The 20,244-nt window shown below is 40.2% G+C and overlaps 1 protein-coding gene across 6 annotated transcripts in view; it reads left to right on the plus strand.

Moving 5' to 3' along the window:
• APBB2 (amyloid beta precursor protein binding family B member 2) overlaps positions 1–20,244 on the plus strand; it is a 179,423-nt gene that overhangs the window by 38,854 nt on the left and 120,325 nt on the right. For all 6 annotated transcript variants that reach the window (XM_027731626.2, XM_027731624.2, XM_027731628.2 and 3 more), the window contains exon 2: positions 18,708–18,804. The gene's annotated coding sequence lies outside the window, so the exon portion shown is untranslated. The remainder of the gene's footprint in view (positions 1–18,707; positions 18,805–20,244) is intronic.

Here is a 20,244-nt window from a genome sequence, read left to right on the forward strand (position 1 = left end):
TTACCAAAATTCAAACATTTTTAGGTTAAGGGCTCTGCTATGTTCCTCTCTTCAAGGGAACAGAGATTCACAGAACAGCACAGAACTAATAAACCAGAGGTTGGAAAAGAAGGTGAAAATTTTAAGAGTCCCTAGCTTCTGACTTCAGTGAGGGCAGGGAGGTCAGTGTGATACCTACGTGCAGTACTCATGAGCCATGTCCAGGTACACAGGACATGCCGTAGCATGGTGATGAATGAGGAGGTGGAGTTGTGCTGCTTGCAGAGGAACAATACTGCTTTTTTTCTGTATTTGTTTATTTTTTAATTGCCACGACTTGGAGTGTAAAGTGAAATCACCCAGCTTTGCAGCCTTGTAGATGCGTGTAATCCACTCCATTTTGACTGCTGCAGAAATAAGAACTTCAGCTGTATGCGTATACTGGGACGGGAGTTCTCGCAAATTGAAGGGCATCCTTTCAGCCAAATGGATTTGAGTAAAATGAAAACTAGTATTACAGCTAAGCCACTGAGTTACTGCATGAAGAGGCTATCTTTATTCTTTTTGTTTTTCCCCCTCACACATGTTGTGTGATGTGGTCCTGCCCCCTTGTTTCAGTTCTGTGGCTATTCATCTCCATTCAGCACTTCATAGAAGGTAAAAATTCAGCTTTCTACTCTTGAATCCTTAGTCCCTTGATGTGTATCACTGTTGCTGTTGTTTCTGATCTGCGCCTCAGTCGGATGTTGCTTATTTTATGCCTGTGTTGCGGATGTGAATTCCCAGAGATGTTAGCTCTCTGAGTTTCCTTTAAGGTGTTATGAGGAGGTGGCTGACCTCCACTGCATGCTCACAAGAGAAATTACCTCTTAACATTACAGAACCTCCATCAGCACAGGGACTGAGCCTTTTTTACTCACCCTCTTTATTTTCCTCTGACAATGTACATATAAAGTAATTATCCCGTTGATTACATGGTGGAATTTCCTTATTCATTATAAATTGCAGCAGTTCTGTGCCACTGCCACTTTAAGGACCTTTGACACTAGTTTGGCCTTGAGTTTTGTAGACATCAGGTATACAACACCGTAGTAATCTGTCAGAAAAGAAAATACTGCAAAGCAGGAATGGACTTGGAGAATAAATGTTTCTTATACTTCCCTAGCATAAGCATTGGGAGTATAAAGCTTTTGTGCTGTGGAAGACTGCTGCAGTGGTGTCAGGTTTAAATCAGTCATTGGGTTGACTGACAGCCGGTCCTGGCAGTGGGGTGCACTGCAGCAGCAGCATCTCTATGGAGAGCCAAGGTGTGCATGAGCTCAACTCTCTCCCTTTCACCCTGAAAATTTATCCTTTCACAGAACTTTGTATCACTGTTAGATGCTTTTGAAAAACCTCTACAAGTAGATGCCTGTTGATAATATTATTTAGCCATTGTAGGTATAATCCTGTAAGGATCTGGTTATATCCTGTAAGACACTGAGCATTCTCTCCTGCAACTTGCTAAGGGAAAAGTGTGATTCAAGATACCTTAACAATTGATCGGTTTTGAGCTGTTTTTACTGTCTCTTGATCTAAACGAAGAAGTTGGCTTAATTTGCTGCATGTTTGCTCATCGCTTAACCATAGTGTAGTAAAATGAGTGAGGATTAAACCTGCCCAGTACATTTGCCTTGTTATTAGCCAGCATCAATTGCTGCTTCATTTATCACTTAAAACAAGCAATCTTTATACAGCTGCCTTTTTTTTCTTTTGTTATTACCTTTGCCTGAAATTAAGGAAATGGTAAGAGGACAAAATAACACTGTAGCTTAGATTTGTTGATGATACTGTATACTTGCATATTATTTTTTGTCAGTGGCTGTGGATATTGTTTGCAGACTTTCAGCAAAACTTTACTGTCCTGGAAATTAGGAGCTGAGAAGATTACAAAATGTGGAATTCTAGGCAGCAAGCTGCTTTGCGGCAGCAGGTGACAGTAGGCTCTTCACTCAGTTTGCCTGCCTCATGTGAGTAGGTTTGGCTGAATTCCTGAAGATCCATCTTATCTTGCAGGGGCTTTGGCGTATGAATAGTTAGTCTTTAGTCTCCTCTGACTGTTGAGATATTTGGTTTTGTGAGTAATAGGTGACTTTGGTTTTGTTTGTGTCTTTTCATGCCTCATTTACTGGTTTATATGGTTCCTGGTTTGGAAACTGTGGAGAGGAGAACTCCTCCGACTCAGTGTGTTTTATGCACGGGATATACCTCAGTGGAGGGTGTCTAAGTGTCAAAACAAGTTACTAACACATTTGTAAAAGGTGTTACAGGTTCTGTCTTCCAGATTGTTTTAACACACCTGTCAAGAAGCCACACGTAATATATGTGATGGTTGTGGTTTTAAATAGGTTTGTAAACCATCCTGCTATGAGCTGAAAGAATTTTTAGAATGCCCTGCTCATTGTCAGTAGTAATATAAAATCCTTGATCTTCTGTGCTGTTACTCTCTTTTTAGCCTCAGCTATGATTTTTCACTAGTTTAATATTTAAAGAAATCTTGTGACACTGGTTCAACAGATGCATAAGAAAATAAATACAGATGCCTGTATTAGGTAAGTTGTAGCTAACTAATACAGCTGTATGGTTGCAAGTATTTACCTTTTGCAGTACTTCAGAGGGTGATTCAGCCTAGAGAAGTCTGAGGTTTATTGGCATTTCAGGTGTGCTCTCTTACTGTTCAAATAAAGGAAATGTAATCCTTGCTGAACCTCATCTCTGAACAAGAGATAGAGTCTTGAGAAACAGGTTTTAAGTGCAAAAGAAGAATCTGATCTTTTAGCACTATCAGGTGAAATAAAATCACTTCTTTAAAACCTCTATAGTATCTGTCTTTTTTCCAACTGTAATCACTGTTCTTATGTTTCATTTCCTCCAGCAATCACTGTCACTTTTTTTCTTTTTGCATAAAACTTGACTGCCACCTTTGCGCAGAACAGGGCCCTATTGTATCTATGAACCGGTGAATAAGCTACATTCTGTGTCATGGGGAAGGTCTGTAGTGAAAAGATGTGTGTGATTTCTTTAGATTCAGTTCCTAGCTGTTATTTTATTTAGTAAAATTTAGAAACAGCTTTGCTGATGTAATAGACAAATTGGAAGAAAAGTATTCTAAACAGTTATTTATTTTTAGGAATTGAATTTTTTGTAAATATGCAAAGGCAGTATGGTATTTTAAATTTTTTATGATACTTGTCTTCTCATCAGACAAAGACAAGCTTTGACTAAGTTAGGTTAAATTATACAATTGGTCTTGTTTTGTGCATGTGAAAATTGACATTAATTGCAAAGCAGCAGTAGTACTTTTAAAATGAAAAATGGTAAACAGAATTTTTAGATACTATTTAAAACCAAACCTCTCCTCACAGCTGGAAAAAATGCAGCATGTTTGGAAAGGGCAGACTGCTATGCTGTATATTTGTATTTACAGGGAAATGCCCTTTGTTTAATAATAAAGTTATAAAACAGTTGGCTAGACTGTCCGCAGTCTGAGTACAGTTTGGCTCCTCACTTGTTGGATGGCGCGGGAGTTCAGAAAGGGCAGGAGAAGGCAAGCGTGGTACTGGCTGCAGCCCGGACTGCTGGGGAGGCCTGGCAGCATCTCAGGCCTGTGTACCTGTGTTGGGTTTTCATGGCAAGGTTTTGGTCGTGAGGGGCTACAGGGTTGGCTTCTGTGAGAAACTGCCAGAAGCTTCCACCGTGTCTGACAGAGCCAATGCCAGCTGGCTCCGGGGCTGACCTGCTGCTGGCCAAGGTTGAGCCCATCAGACATGGTGCTAGTGCCTTGGGGAAAACCGGTTTAAAGGTGTAAAAAGTTCCGTGCAACACCAATAGCAGTCAGAAGAGAGGAGTGAGAGTATGTGAAACAGCCCTGCAGACACCAAGGTCAGTGAAGAAGGAGGGGGAGAAGGTGCTTCAGGTGCTGGAGCAGAGGTTACCACCACCAGCCCATGGTGCAGCCCATGGTGAGGCAGGCTGTCTACCTGCAGGCCATGGAGGTCCACGGGAGAGCAGAGATCCATTTGCAGCCTGTGGAGGAGGCTGTGCCAGAGCAGGTGGATGCCATGGAGTCAGGAAGAAGGGAGGGATTGGGGAAAGATGTTTAATGATTTGATTTTATTTCTCAGTATCCTATTCTGGTTTGATTTGCAATAAATTAATTTCCCCAAATGGAGGTCGTTTTACCTGTGATGGTAATTGGTGAGTAACCTCTCCCTGTCCTTATCTTGAGCCAGGAGCTTTTTCTCCTCTGTCCAGTTGAGGAGGACAGTGATAGAGCAGCTTTGGTGTGCACCTGGTGTCCAGCCAATGTCAGCCTCCCCATAGTGACCTGGCTTGGAAAAAATATGCTAATGTGAAGGAAAAGGTGATTGTCATCTTGTTTAAAAGTTATGCCTTCAGAAGTCTTTTTGTTCATTTTAATGTCAGCATTGGTCTGTCTCAAAATTAGTGAAGTGAGGAGATGGTTTGGGGTAATTTCTATTACCTAATAGCCTCTCCTTTTTTGAGAAGCATAAGTAATTACAAATAAGACATCAGAACATATGCTGGAACTAGGACAATGGCAGAACTGAAATAACTTAGACGTATTCTTTACCAAGAGGGAAATGGATGTGACCCTGGCAAGAAAATGCTGTCTCCGGTCTGGGAGGGTTGATGTCTGACATACCTGAGACAGGCTAAATGTGCCAGGTGACTTGGGTAACTTATTTCCTCTCTTGGGATCTGTTTTATTTAAGCCATCATAATAGAAATCTTTACTTGGCTTACATAAAGCACAGTCATTTCCTTTCTTGGTTGTCAGGATTCACAGAATTAGTACAGTTACAGATTTTTTGGGGCTTTACAGGATTTTTGAAAGCCGCCTTGTGAAAAAGGTGGCAACTGTGTGTGGGTTTTTAACTGTTCTCTGCCTTATAAAGAAGTGGGAAGAGAAACTGCTGCTTCTTTTTGGTCTGTTAACACTCTGGAAGTGCCTCATAAGGTTGTGTGTCCAGTCTTTGTTAGGTGTGAGGTAAACGAGCCCTTTCTGAGCTAATGCAGCACTATAGTCAAATAACTTGGTCTTGCCGTAATTTAGCTACCCCACGCTGTTAGGTTTGGAAACTCTGTTTTTGCTGACTGTACCAGCCACCTTAAAACTGTGTTAAATTTTAAACATAATTCTTCATATGCCTGTACATTGACCACTGAAGAAGGATGTAGTTTGTAATCTAACGGTCTACTCCCAGTCAATGACCTCTGCAGTCTGAGTTTTGCATACAGGTATCCCTAATTGAGACTTTTATCTTCTAGAGCAGTATTTATTCTGCACTGGTGCAGCCTCACCTTGAATATTGTGTGCAGTTTTGGGCACCACAATACAAGAAAGATATTAAGGTCTTAGAGAGTGTCCAAAGGAGGGCAACAAAGATGGTGAAGGGCCTTGAGGGGAAGTCGTATGAGGAGCAACTGAGGTCGCTGGGTCTGTTCAGTCTGGAGAAGAGGAGACTGAGGGGAGACCTCACTGCAGTTACAACTCCCTTGTGAGGGGAAGAGGAGGGGCAGGCACTGATCTCTTCTCTATGGTGACCAGTGACAGGACCTGAGGGAATGACCTGAAGTTGTGTCAGGGGAGGTTTATGTTGGATATTAGAAAAAGGTTTTTCCCCCAGAGGGTGGTTGGTTGCTGGAGCAGGCTCCCCAGGGAAGTGGTCACAGCCCCAAGCCTGACAGAGTTCAAAAAGCATTTGAACAATGCATTTGGGTGCATGGTTTGACTCTTTGAGATGGTCCTGTGCAGGGCTAGGAGTTGGACTTGATGATCCTTGTGGGTCTCTTCCAACTCAGCATGCTCTGTGATTTTCAAAGTAGTTTCAAACTACTTTTTCAAAGTAGTTCCTGCTGCTTTGATACAGTGATCTTGCAAGAAGGTGAGCAACAAGGTCTGTCTCTTAAGAATACTTGCTGAATGGCAATAACTGGATTTTTTAATAATCCTGTTTGTTAAGGTTTAAACACATAGCAGCTTGCCTGTGCTATACTATACTAGTTATGGATTTTTTTTTTTTTTTTTTTTTTGGTAACTAGAAATAGGTTTTATTTTTTTATTTCTTTTAGCAGACTATCTTTAAGCTAGTTCACAAGCTGCTTGTTAGAAGTACAGACAGGAACAGGATACATTGGAAGGATGGTTGGTAATAAATATCCCAGGAGATAAGATGGCAGATGACGAATGGCACAAATGCACTGAAAATTTTAAGGTATCCTCTCAAATCAGATTTTTAAACATATACCTGTCTTGGCATATTCTATGGAAGGTATGTGGTGGTTTTTAAAAACATTATTTATTTGTACACTGATTTCTCTAAAGACTTTATAAAGACCTTGCCAAATGTATATGTAATTCAAAAGGAATATAAAAAACCACTGGTTTTAATTATGAAAGCAGAGTGCAGAATCCTAGCCCTGCTGATTTCATTGGGAACAGTTTTTGTCTGCTAATTACTGCTATGAACAAAGTTTTCCCCTCAGTTACACCAAAGCATTCTCCATTGATTTAAGATTATGCTTAAATTATTGTGATTGAAAGTGCCTTTGCCTGTGGCACTGTCTGTCTCCCTTAGGAAGGGATGCAGAACACTTCCCTGGTTTCTCTTACGTTTTCTAAACTTCAGCTACCTTTAAACTAGTGTTGGTGCTTTTTCAAGCTTTATTTTTATTCCAGTACCATTACAACTATTGCATAAACTGTTCGATTTGCAGGAACACTGGCATCTCTGTCACATAAATGTTTCTCTGACCAGGTATCCACTGTATAGAGGCTTGCATGATGTTTCTCATAAGTGAAACCCCATGGTTTCTTGTTGTGCTCCACCTTCTGTATCTGCTGAAGCTCCCAGGGCTGCTGGGTATTGCCCAACCTCGCTGATGTTTCTGACAAATGGCATCTCTTAAAAAATGCCTGCTACTGTGGGTAGCGAACGCCAGAAACTTCTAGATCCTTGGAGGGGGCTTTTGCATGACTGATGTTGGGGTCATGCTTTACTTTCTTTCCCAGGTGGTAAGGAGCAGGCAGGGCTGTCTCTGTGTCAACTACTTCATCCTCCTGGACCTTAGGAGGAGGAGGATGATCTATTTGTCTGTGCTGAAATTAGATCAGGATGAGTGTATTTCTGTAAGCTTCCTATATGACCCCAATTAATTTTTTTTTCATCCTTCTATTTTTAAACAATACTGAAAAAACAGTGGGCAGGGAAGAGCTGAGCACATTGGTGAGGTTACAGATGTCATCCAAGTCATTAGTGCTGGCAGTGCTCCTGGCCTGTTGCACATGCCAGATGTGACATCTTTCAATGAAGTTTAAAGGCATGGTGAAAGATTACGGGCATGGTTTCACATCACTTTGGGCTGCTCCAAAAGAAATGTTTTAAAACCTGTTGCTGACAGCAGCTGTTAAGTGGTGTCAGTCCGTCTTTTTCAAACTATTACAACATGCCTTCTCGTCCCTGGCATCCTTGTGGCGTCCTGTCCAAGCTGATTAATTTGAGGACCCAGCTGAAAACTAACCCCTCAAAAAAAGATGCATCCCTGAGACTGTGTCTCTGTGATGAGGTGGCTGAGCCCCAGTCTAAGGCCAACTGCTGCTGAAAGGGACAGTTGGCTTAAAACAGCATAGATGTAAAACTGTACAGTTACTGTCACTCTGCTGGCTGTGGAACAGCAAGTTTGACTTTTACTTTCTGCAGATGAAACTACATAAAATGATTCCTTAAGCTGAGGTAAGCATCGCCTGTTCATTTGGATTTTAACCTGTCAAGTCCAGGACCCTGTATTCTTATTTAAGTACTACCTGTGTGAAATTAAAGATTATTCCTTAAAGATTATTCCAGCTCTTGTTTATGCATATTTCAAGTTTATACTGAGCTTAATTATAATATTGAATTTCACTATTGCTTTTGACCATGGGAGTAAGTTCATTTTAAACTGAGTTGGCTGGTCTTGCAGGCATTTAAAATGTGTGACTGTGTCCATTCACACCATACTTATACATATGTATATACATACACACAAACATTTATCTCTGACAGAAGTCTTGCAGCTACTGGTTCTTCCTCAGCAGCTGTGAACATAACCAGCTTCCTAGGTGGGTAAACTGGAAACAATGGGAATTCTTCCTGCCTTTTGTTATTTCAGCTGAAATTGTATATGCTTACTTCTCACAGTGCTTCCTAGCAGCTTCTGGTACCATTTAAGATTTGAAGGGTCTGATAGAGAATTTTAATGATTTTGACTTTCAGGTGGTCCCATTTCAGCTGCCCACATTCAACCATGGTTGGTGGTCAATCGCTGGTCGGGTAATTTTGTTCCTAGAACTGTAACTCTGCACTTCAACTCTTAAAAAGTTCCAAGACCTCTTGTGAGGAAAAATACTTTTAAGCTAAGAAAGAGTTTTGAATTTTATTTTTCAGTTGTGGCACAGACCTCAGTCTAGGTTCAGTGAAATTGGTGGCTAAATTCCCATTGATTTACTCAAGACGTCCTCAAGACCTTTCTATCAGTATTCTATCAGTATTCAGTTTGTTCTATCTATTGCATGCTTCACTTCTTGTTGTAGAGCACCTTTTTTTGATTTTTAATTTCATGATACTTCACATCTTTTGTCACAGTTTAACCAGAGAGGATCAATACACAGACAGCTCCAGAACTTCTGTCCAAGCCAACATTGCTCTTGTGCTTCTAGGCCTTATCAGTATTCATTTTGGAAGCTGTCAAGCCCTGCTGTCTCTGTTGAAGAGGTTACATTTTTTTGCTGTACTGATTAACTTAACTGTTTTGAGTAACTTTGACCACTTGTGGCTACTACTGACCCTAGATTCCTGCAGTACCTCCAAGCAAAATGCTAAACATAGCTGGCATTCTTGAATTGAGGGTGCTAGGACCAAGCATTGCAGTAGTATCCAGAACAATCTTATGTCTGGGGAAAAAAAAACTTGCGTGTTATTCTGTCTTAAAATCAATTTGAGAGCACAGTGTTGAGAGATGAGATCCCTCTCACTGTGTTAATATATGTTGCCCCTTGGTTTCTTAATGATGGGGATCATTCTACATGAATTGGAAAAAATTCAATGTAATTCTGTGGAATTAAGGCCTTAGATAAAACAAAGGTATGGCAGGAAGTTTTAATTCATAGCCAGAAACGACAGGGATGTAAGTGAGCTGGAGTGAGGGTATGGTATTACGGTGAATTTTTTTGCTCCTTCTGGAGCATCTGGTAACAGCTGCTTGAATTAGTTCTGTTCTGAAATGGTATTTCCTGTGTTTTAATGAAAGTGGTTTAGGAACATACAGGATATTTTACTGAAATCTTGGCAATATTGCAGCAGCATCTTAATTTCTGTAGTTTGACTTTTTGGTCTTGACATGAAGTGTAAATATAACCTCTTGGCTGTGCAATTAAGTATGTGTGATGTCCTGCAGGAAAATTTCTTTCCAATTCAAGAGGAAACTAATTCAGAAACTTCTTAATTTAATGCAGACGTAGCTGCCTCTTATGTATGTGTGTGAGCTTATTTAAAAAACAAAACCCAAACACAAACACTTGCTAATAAAAATCTAGGTCTTAAAACCTTAGGAATGGAGACCTTGGAAAGAACATAAATGAACATATTTTGGGCAAAGCAATATAACTGTTGATTAGGCTGCAGTCTTACTGTTGTTCTTTAAAAAAGTGTTCTTAAAAAAAACACTTTTAAAGTGATCGTTTTCTGAAAGAACTTCATAATCAGGATTGGATTTTTTTTTATTTAATGAGTAATTGCCATATCAGACTTTTGAGCATGTATTGTATTTCTTGGTTGTGTAATTATACACGAGTGGAAGTTATTACTGAGAAATGCCTTTTTGTTTTTTGGTTTTTTTGAAAGTAGAATTGCTGAGTGCAGTCCTATAGCATGCATTTCTTTAGATGTGATGTTTTATCTGCAGTTGTTGGAAAGGGTTTTTCAAATTAATTAAGAATATACTTGAATGTTTTAGGATAGAATATGGCTAAACTTAGAGGAATAAACTTTTGAAGCCCAGAGGATGGTCAAGGAAAGCTTTGCATAACGTAAGATAAAGACGTAGTTAACGCTGTTCTGCAGTCAGTCATACTAAGAACAATGGGAAGTCACTGGTGCATGCAGGAAGCAAATGTATGATACAGGAGTTAGATCTCTGACATGTAAGTACCAAATTTCTTGTCATGTGACAGCCATCCTTGGTGTTTTTCTTTAGGTAGTGGTTCTTTTGACTTTTCTGTAGACGATGGTTTTGTATCTTTTATCTTCCTAATTTTTCTTCCCTGGAAAGCGTATCTTTTCCTGTCATTTCTGGAAGAGTTAATCATCATTTTCTCAGGAGAAACTGCAGGATCTCTTCTACCACAGACCTCAAGTTGGTTTAAAAAAAAAAAAGATAGTAAAAATATTTAGATTAGACAAGAGATTTTAGCCTCATAGCAGCTTTTATGACACAGTAGGAAAATGTAGGCATGTTTTTTGAAGATGATCAAAAAATTAATCTCATTCTTTTCATCAGGTAATTGCACCATTAATAGAATTGAGAAAATACTGCATAACACGAGAACTATAGTCTTTAGTAAAAAAAAAATTGATCTAAATATCTTTACTTCCTTAAGAGATCAACCCTAGATAGTGAGTCAGCTTGCCAGCAATGAAGATTAATAAAGGAATATGCTAAGGATTTTTTCTATTAACCACCAGCTGTTCTGACCAAGAAATATTTCAGCTACTTCCTGACCCTCTTTTGTTAAAAACAGAGAAACAAAAAAAACAAATAAGAAGGCCCCAGACCCCCAACAGTTGTTATATTTGAGGTGATGGAGATAGAACAGGTTTGATAGCTACTTCTCATAGTGGTTCTGCCTTAATACTGCTAAGCACATATGTGATGGTCTGTTCCAAACCTATCGTAGGCTTGCATAAGATCCTTTAGTGTGGACAAAAAATGCCCTGTAATATTTTTTTAACTTCATCCCACCCCAAACCAGAGTGGCAGAGGGGCTTGTAAGGTAGAGAAGATGATCCCTTTTTACAGGTAAGCACCTGTAGGGCAGATAGTTTTGAATATATTGCCCTGGTGTGCAGAATGAGTATGATTTCTGTTAGTACATGTTGAAGTTAAAGATTCCTCATTGTCTTTGAGCTGGCTTTGAAGTCAAAATTATGAGCGCTTGTAACGCCATCATTGAAAATGATTATGACTAAAACTGGAGAGAGACTTGAGCCTGTATTTTTTTCAGTTCAGTCATTTTAAGCATGCAGTCTGAGAGTCTTCCTGGGCATTACTGAATGCAATTTGGTCTCTTGCTGGATAAGTTTTCCTATGTAGATTTTCCTATGTATATGAAAATCATGCAAAAGAAATAGTATGCAACAACTCAGATGTGAGACAAAGACACCCTTCTTATGGCACATTAAATCTGTGGTGTGAGTGGATGCCCAAGCTAATGCAAAAGCTGCATGAAAGCCAAGCATGCTGGCTGGCGAAGCAGGATGCTGAAAGCAGAGTGCCAGAGTAGCCAAGTTGGCATTGCCGAGTGCCTTGTCCTGTGAGTTCTTTAGCTCTGTGCCTTGCCCTGGCGTGGTGGGTGCCAATGGTGTTCTAAGGTGGAGCACCTTGTGGTGTGCAGCATAAGCTGTGGAAAGTACTGGAGAACATCAGGAGGGGTTGTGGAGGATTATACGGTGATAACAGTATTCAGAATAGGAATGAATAACTTAAATGAGTTATTGGGAGAGTTTTTACCTAAAGCTTAGGTGATAATGCCTTTTTAAAAAGGAGATGACTTGCGAGTTCAGATTTTCCTTCAGTTTTGCAGTGTATCTGCGTTCATTCAGGCAAGGTTACAAGCTAAGGCTGAGCGTGGCTCCATTTTAATTTATCCTGTTTTAGCTAATGCTTTGTGAAGTTATTGTCTTGATAATGGAAAAGTACATCTCTTGGGAAGTGTGAACAATGGACTACCTTTTTGGGAAAATTGTCTCTGGTTTGTGGAGCTATTGAGTTGAGCAGATGCTGTAATATTTTAACATCATCTTGTGAGAGGTGTATTGTATTTGTGTTTGTGTCCCTATTTCTTCTGCAACTACTTGTCCTGGTTTGCTGGGTTTGACTTGTTAATGTATGTGCAGAACTGGAGGTGGAAAGGGAATAACTAAAGAGCATGCTTGTGCCCTGGAGGAGGAAGGATGACTTAAGCTAAAATGCTGCCTCCGTATCCCATGGGTATGATATGTGGTAGAGTGACTGGATCTCCTGCATTATTCATTGCCACTGGCTTCTGCTGTGAGGTGGGTGTTCATCACATGAATAGTTGTGCTGTGGGTTGCTGCAGAAAAGGTGTGTGTGACCTGAATGCTCATCACCCACAGGTCTCTCTCTAAGTGACAGAAAAAACCTGGTCTAAAGTATGGTATGTCTGCTAAAAAGTCAAATCATTTGAAGATGTTTTTCTCTCCAGGCAGCTTGTGGAGGAGCATCTTTAGTTGCTTCTAACCCTCATGGTTGGTCTCTGTCATATATATGAGCTTTTAATTCCTTCCTTAAAAGACTATGCCTGTGTGAAAGTAAGCTTTATTCCTAAAATATATTTGGAAAATTGTTCAGCTAGCCTTGTTGTACCTCATTGTGCTAAAAATAACATTTTTGAGAGAAATTCCAGACTGCTTTCTTTTCAAATATTGATTCAAATTTCTTTGTTTCCACTTTTAAATTTTTTACAATTCTTTTTAATTCAATTCCTTGAGTGTTTTCAAAGCACACTTGTTTTACTGCTGACGTGCTAATAGCAAATTGTGCATTGGGCTTTTGCAAGCTCCAAAGTTTGGGTCAGGAGGGATGAGCAAACAGAAAATATGGCTTGGTTGCCATCCTCTGGGGGGAAGCCATGCTGCAGGGGTACTCAGACTGTGCCTGAAGAGTTGCTGTTGAGGGACAACCCCATGTTGATTGTGCTGTGCTTTTGGCATTATAACCTGGAGACTGTCAGCCTCAGGCCAGATGTTTGCTCAGACAGTTTTGTAATAGCAGCAACTTATCTGTTGAGAGTCACTATAGCAGTGATAATGAAAGCTGCAGAGGGGGCATAGACTTAGGGACAGAAAGGGGGGACACAAGGCTTCATCGTGCTGCTGGGAGGGTGGCCAGTATACTGCAAACTGCCTGCTCCGAAGTGTGGGAGCTGTATTCTGGATGTTTCTAAGCTCTGTCCCTCTTCCATTGGCACATTGGGTGTATGTGTGCTGAGACCTAGAACCAGAGCAGCAGCTGTCTTTCTGGAACAGCTCCTTGCCACGGCCATCTGGTTCACCTAGGAAGCTGGATTACTCACCAGTGGAAATACCAACTCCCTCAGGCTGTAAGGGTAGGGTACTTCCATAAAGGTTTTTACTGGTAGGATGGTCTGATTTCTGTGTAACCATAGCAGCAGAACACAAATCAAAGTGGGCTTTTTGGGGTGCACAGTTGGACAGGACCATGTGAGCTGAAGCCAGTGCTGTGCACTGGGAGATGTCAGCCTCTCAGAGGCTGAAGAGGAATTCTGCTTCAGTGTCACCCAGTGCTTTGGCTTCTTCTGATTTGGTGTCTGTGCAGCAGAGTTTGGCAAACAGTAAGACTTGAGAAAAGCAGTGAGTCATGCAGCCAAAGGACCAAAATAACACTGTAGTGTTTGAGAACAGTCACCGGCAATGTGGAGGTCTGCAGTGTTTTGAGTGCAGTGGTGGGGAGGATTGGCTAAAATGAAAATATAGTTTTGGTCCAGAGTGGCATGAAAGTTTCTTAACCCTACTCCCATGTGCCTGCTTCTGTTCAAAACTTTAAAGGAAGAACAAAATCTATCTTGCAATATCCAGTTTGGATATTTTTAATAAAAAGAATCTCTAAAATGAAGGGGACAGACCTTAGTATCCTTCATAAATATCGAGACTTTCCCTCCTTGTTGTCTATTCTGCAGTAATCCCCTGGTCAGTCTTCATCATGGGGAGGCAAAAGACCCATGTTCATGTTTCTTGTTGGCCCACGAGGACCAGAGGCCTCCACCTATCCTTTCCAGGAAGGTATCCAGAATATGCTTTTTAACCTGGAAGGGGAAGAGTGGGACACCTCCTGCAAGTAGTGGTAAACCAAATCTCTTCAGTTTTATTGCACTTCTCAGAGTTCATAAATAAAACAGTGCCATGTGCATTTCAGTGTTTTAGCCACTAATTGTGAAAGAAAGCTTCTTCCTGACCTTCAAAAATTTGGGAAGGTAAAACCATTTAAGTGATGCAATTTTCCTTTTGGCCCTCTAGGGCAGTAAGCGAATTAATGTGTTAGGTGCTTCCTTCTCTGGATTGAGCAGAAACTGCTGCCAAGGAAGGTGAGATGCAGAGAAAGGTAGATGCTAAAAGCATCAGGGAGTTCTTGAGGTGTGACAGCGGCCTTCTCCTCCACTCCATCTTTGATGAGAGTCCTCCACGTCTGTCAGGTTGAAGTGCAATTTGTTAATACACTTGGCAGATTTTTCTTTAATTATTATTATTAAAAAAAAAACGTAATTTTTTTTGTCATTGTTGGTATGGTTTGGTTTGTTGGTTTTTTGGTTTTTGTGATTTTTAAAAGCTATTTCCAGACTAAGGCCCTTAGAAACCTCGGAAGAAAATGAAGCTCTCCTCCTTTCAGAAACAGACCCCAGTAGCCTGGATTCTCGGGACTGTTGCATGAGGCTTACTGGGAGGCTGTCTGATGGACTTGAGTTAGAAACTGATAATGTGCTTTCTAGAAGGAAAGAGAAAAAATTATCCCTAAAATAGATGACCACACTGTACTTATTAATTATTGATGTTATGCTGGATAACTTCTTTCTTCTATTATGAAATTGGAGGAAGAGGTGAAATTTTAATGGAGGAGTAGGTAGGATCCAGGGATTCTTATTTAAAAGACATTTTAAGGCAGACCCCGCCAGTCTGATAATGTCAATGCAGCACGTCTGCATGTCTGTGTGTGTGCGTTAGAGGAAGCTGCAGTGTGAAAACTCACCAGTGTCATACTGCTATCAGTTCTCATCTCTATATGATGAGTAATATAGATATGTAATATCCTCAGCCTTACACATAAATTTGTAACTGTGCTTCCATTCTAAAATCACAGGAATTGGGAAATCTGTAGTTATTTTTCCAGGAGCAACTAGATTCTTACTGACTTGAATGTTGCTGCTTTTACACCCTTTCACCCTGCTCAACACAGACAGATTTGCAATCTGAAAGCAATGTATAGACAGCACTGTAAAGAACACAGAAATGCTCCAGAGTGATAGAATTCTTAAAATTTGTATTCAAATAGATGGGTTTGTTTTCCTATAAAACAAGTATTCAACGTGAAGAAGTGGAAAACTATCTGTTGCTCTCCCTGGAGAGATGTGCCACCTCTAAGCCAGCCTGGCTGCTCTTTCCTGCAGCCCATCTGAGAAGCAGTTGCCCAATGGGAAAGGGGGGAAGAGTTGGTGAATATTTTTGGATTTTGTGTCAGTTTTTATATTTAAGTGGATTTAAATCAGAGTATCTCAGTTTAAGTCAACAGAAGCATCTGAGAATCTTGCTGGTGCAGGACTTTTTCTTATTTAAAGACAAGAACAAAAATTGTCATTGCTGAGCAATCCACCTATATAGTGTGTGCGCTTCAGGAAAAAGAGTTACTGAAGTATAAAACCTATTTTGGTACTGAATTACTCCAGCTGAAATTCGGTGATTAGGAACCTGGCTCTTTCATATTTAGTCTAAATTTTAAAGTTCCTTACCAAGAGCAAGGTGGTTGGGAAGGAGAGCAATCAAACCAGCTAACCTTCTTAGCTGTTGTCAGGAAGCCACCACGCCCAAGCACAGACTACAGCGGAGGGGGGGATTCCTAAGTGCAGTGATTCCTAACTTGGTAAATTCCTGCTAAACTTCAAGAAAGTAGATTTGGTCTGAGTTCAGATGTTACAAATCTGCAAGGTAGAGATCTCTTGGGTAGAGATTTGTCTCTGTTTTGAGAGATATACAAAAGTACGTTTTGTTCTAGCATCTTATGAGTTGGGAATAATGCCCAGTTTTTTTCTTTGCTTACTGGTGTTTGGTTTTATTATTGTAACTGAAATTCTGTAATGTGCTCAAGATCAGGTTGCACACAGGCACCTTTGAGATGACTTGTTTCTAAAGCTAGCTGAGAACTGGATTGCAGATCTGTGTCCCACAGAAATCCAAGTACCCAGAAATATCTAATCTCACTTCAAGGATATGTAGCTATAGCCCCATTTTTGCAAAAGGAGGAAACAGGGACTACTTAGTTTTTTAAACTTGCACCTGTTATTACCTCAACCAGCCAGTTGTTTATTTTATTAATGGTAACAGTATGTTCCTACTGTGTCATCTGTGGGCGTTGCATTTGCTGATTCCTTCTCTAAGAAGGGTATCGATGCCTGCATGATATCTGCCTTCCAATTTACGGCTTTTAATAAAGTCCTAAATGAATTATTCCGGCTTGCATAGGCCTGGGAGACTGAGCTGGCTACTTTGTTGGTTGCCTGAGCTTTTCTTGAAATATGAAGATTTATAAACAGGGAGAAAAAAAATTTCTTCGTTCTGAAGTTGTTTTTAAGTCTGCCTATCTTCAAGGCAGGCAACATGGTAAAAATGTGGGTGGAGAAGTGGACATTTTCAGCACCATGCAGAGGAAGGGAAAGACAGGGTGGGGGATTCTCAACTGGGAAATAGAAAATGTTGGGTGTGTGGCAGCACAGTTTCAGGAATTTGTGCCATTAGTGTTAATATCACTTTTGGTCAGAGGTCAGATTTCTGTTGTTGAAACTTTGTTTTGCAATTTTCTATCTGCTGTTTTGTTGAAGAGGCTGTTTTTCCAACCTTTGAGACCTTTACTTTGTATTTCAGGTTTTCCTCTGATCTCAGAACTGATGGCTGACCCTGTCTTAGTTTGGATCATAAAACTGTTTTCTTTCAGACGTAAAAAGCTTTTTGAGTTGTTGCCTAATTTTTTTATTGAATTGATTACTGTTTCTGTTTTAGTTACTCTAGGCTTGATTTAGAACAAATTACATTTCATATATAGAATGAAAAGGATTAATTATAAAAATGGCTGTGCCAACACAGACAGATGCATCTGTTTGATTACGTTGGGAAGAAACCCCTTAAAATTATTTGGAATGCTAGCATGTATGCTCAGTCTGTAGAGAAGTTTCAGGTCTCAGCATTTAACCCAGAAAGTTTTGTTTATTTGAAACCCATGAATCGCAAGCATCAGGAACTTGCTAGTTGCTTGGCTTTCCTGGTATGAAGATGTTAACAACATGTTTTCTTTCTCTTCTCCTTTTTTTTCCTCTCTCTTGAATACTGAAATCTGATAATCTGATACAAAAGTCCACAAATGTGCCTGCTAAATTAAGTTAGAATATTAGTTTAGTGAACATTGGTCTGTTTTCTTCCTGCCTCCTTGAATACCTTTTTTTTTAAAGTGCAATTTTATTATTAATAATAAAGTGAGTATATTTTCTTGATTTCTTAAAAAAGCTTTATATTTTAAAATTACTTTTCATCTGGTTTATAAAAAGGTCTAATTTCAAGTTTACAAATGACAAATATGTTTTTTAGCAAGAATGTTTTTAGCTCTCTTAATCTGTCTTAATACTTTCTAGGATTTATAGTTCTTGGATTTCTGTTAGAACAAAGGAATAAATCTCTGTTTAAAATGGAATCTAATTTGACTTGATTTAGTCAGGCTTTTGCTTTAACAAAATAAAAAAAAAATATTATTGAAACTCTACAGCAGATGAGATTTGTATCTTTGGTCTTTCATAGTTATTTTCTCCAGATGGGGGAACAAATATAAAGTTGAATAATACCCTGAATCCTAGAGCGTAGTTTGACTGACAAATCTGGTGCCGCTGATGGAGTATTTTTTGATGGGGGTATAACAGTGTTTCTGTCACTATGTGGCGACAATCCCAATATATTTCTCAGTACCAAATGCCATAGCATTAATGTAATCATTTGCCAGGGGTGGAGTAGCTGTGGTGCAGCATACAGACCTTGCAAAAATAAATTATACAGTTGATGTCTACTGAACACAAGCATAATTGAAAACATGATTTTTTTATGAACATACTGTTTACTGAGCACATTTTACTGCTCTTTCCTAACTCGGGGTTCATCTCTAAGTTAATTTTCTTTGTGATATTCAGTGTTTGTGCATGGGGAAAACTGCAGGTCTGTTTTGCAGTGCGGAGGGAGAGAGAATTTAAAGCGTGCTTTGCAGCGTGTTTTAATGTGCCCGAGCTGCCATAGTCCAGCAGCAGTTCATGACACCTGCCTGGTTTGGGAAGATCCCTGCACTGTGATACACAGATCCATCTGTTCTGCTTTTGCTTCTCCTCTGTGCACATGGTTGAATGCAGATGGTTTTAAGAATGTAAACTGAAGGTGGCTACTCGGGTTACTCAGTCTGTGCTCATCTGATTCCCAGCCTCCCATTGCCTTGCATCTCCCACTGCCACAGAGGATGGCTGTGCAGGTTTCTTCTGGTCACCTGCACCTTTGCAAGCTCAGTAGTTTTCATTATTCTCTTCCTGACTCTTCATAAATGAAAACTTTAGTATGTGACTTGGTTTTGTTTTGCAGCTTGCCTGATTTCTGCAGTGACCTGAAGGAGAGCTGGTGCCCAGGACTCTAGAACTTGGTGCTTTAGTACAGGCTTTCCACCAACGAGCTGGGAAGAGTAAGTAACCTGTTCCATTTCTGGGGATCCTGTGGGTTGGGAGGACTCTTTCTGAACTTTCATGTACTATGTCTTAAACACTAAATTTTCTAGGTTTCTCCCAGCACAGAGACTGGAGGTACCTGTATTTCTGTGCAGTATTTACATTGTTTATCATGATGTTAATGAACAAAAGGGGTCCAGTTCTTGTAGTACTCCAGCAAGAGTTCATGCTTTATCCATTTCTGCAGTTTATCTGTACTGTGACTTGCTGTGCACCTCACATGGGAAAAGGCTGTACACATTCATAGTAGTGCTGCTCCTGTATGGTGTCAGTAATGCTATCTGTTAATGGGGACACCTGTGTTGGATATCAGTGTCGTGTGCAGTTCAAGAAGTGCAGTCTCCTGTGACATATCCAAATGGTTCTGTGTGGGTCTCAGGGTGGGAGTGAGGCCCACAACAGCAGTACTTTGTGACTCCAGCTGAGGTTGTCTATGTGGAGGGATTACCTGGTGGCACACTCACCACCAGCTTCTATGGCTATCCCTTCCTTCTCACGTGACTTTGCAGGCTGGGGATGTACTTACCAGTACCTGGCAAGCCGCAGGGTTTCTCATCTTCGGAAATAAGATATGCGAGAAGTCTGGAATTGTCTACTCATAAAGAAAGTGCTGTTAGCTGGAAGTCTTGGGCTAAGCATGTCTGTAGGTTTGTCTGTGCCATACAAGTAGTTGTATTGGCAGAGCTCTGCAAAAAACCTGCACTGTTTGCTGACAGAAGCAGTAAGTTTTTCCATCAGGATTTCCTTTCTACCCTTCTGAAATGCAGCAGCACTCTTCTGGGCTTTTGCTGATGTGATCCTTACCAAGGGTGTTATTTTGTACAGTCCTAATTTGTGGAGGTGAGCTGGCAGAGCTTTCAGTTGCATGTGAGCCTTGTAGCCACTGAGAAATCTTATGCATGCCTTGAGTTCTTGCTTTACTTGTGGGGTGCGCAGCTGCAAACTCTCATCCTGTGAGTTTCCACTTTAGCTGGTTAGTTAAAATACAGAGAGAAGATAAATGCCAGTATCTAGACACGGATTTAGAAAATGATCTTTCATGCTTCATATTACTTTTCGCAGAGAATTCCTTATTTTGAAAGAACTTCTCATCCTGAAGAATTTCAGAAGTTTTAGGGTTTGGGTTTTTTTTTGTTAATTTTGTTTTTTCCTCCCTAAATAAAGCTACACTCCAATGAGATATTTCTTGTTAAAGCAGTCTTTGCACAAAGGGAATGATGAGACTCTAGCCAGCCTGGGCTAGTCTCGTGTTGGTGTGCAGTTGTTTTAGCCAGTGCAGTAAAGATGGCTCTTATGGAAAGGTTCAGGGTTAATCTTGGTCTTCATGCTTTTTGTGTATGTTAATCAAGCAGGTTTAGTGGTCCGTAATACACACGAGGCTTGGGCTAATGATGCAA

This window comes from Pipra filicauda, unplaced genomic scaffold (assembly GCF_003945595.2).
Source record: "Pipra filicauda isolate LSUMZ 115617 unplaced genomic scaffold, ASM394559v2 scaffold38_size3968069_pilon, whole genome shotgun sequence".
Classification (NCBI taxonomy): domain Eukaryota; kingdom Metazoa; phylum Chordata; class Aves; order Passeriformes; family Pipridae; genus Pipra; species Pipra filicauda.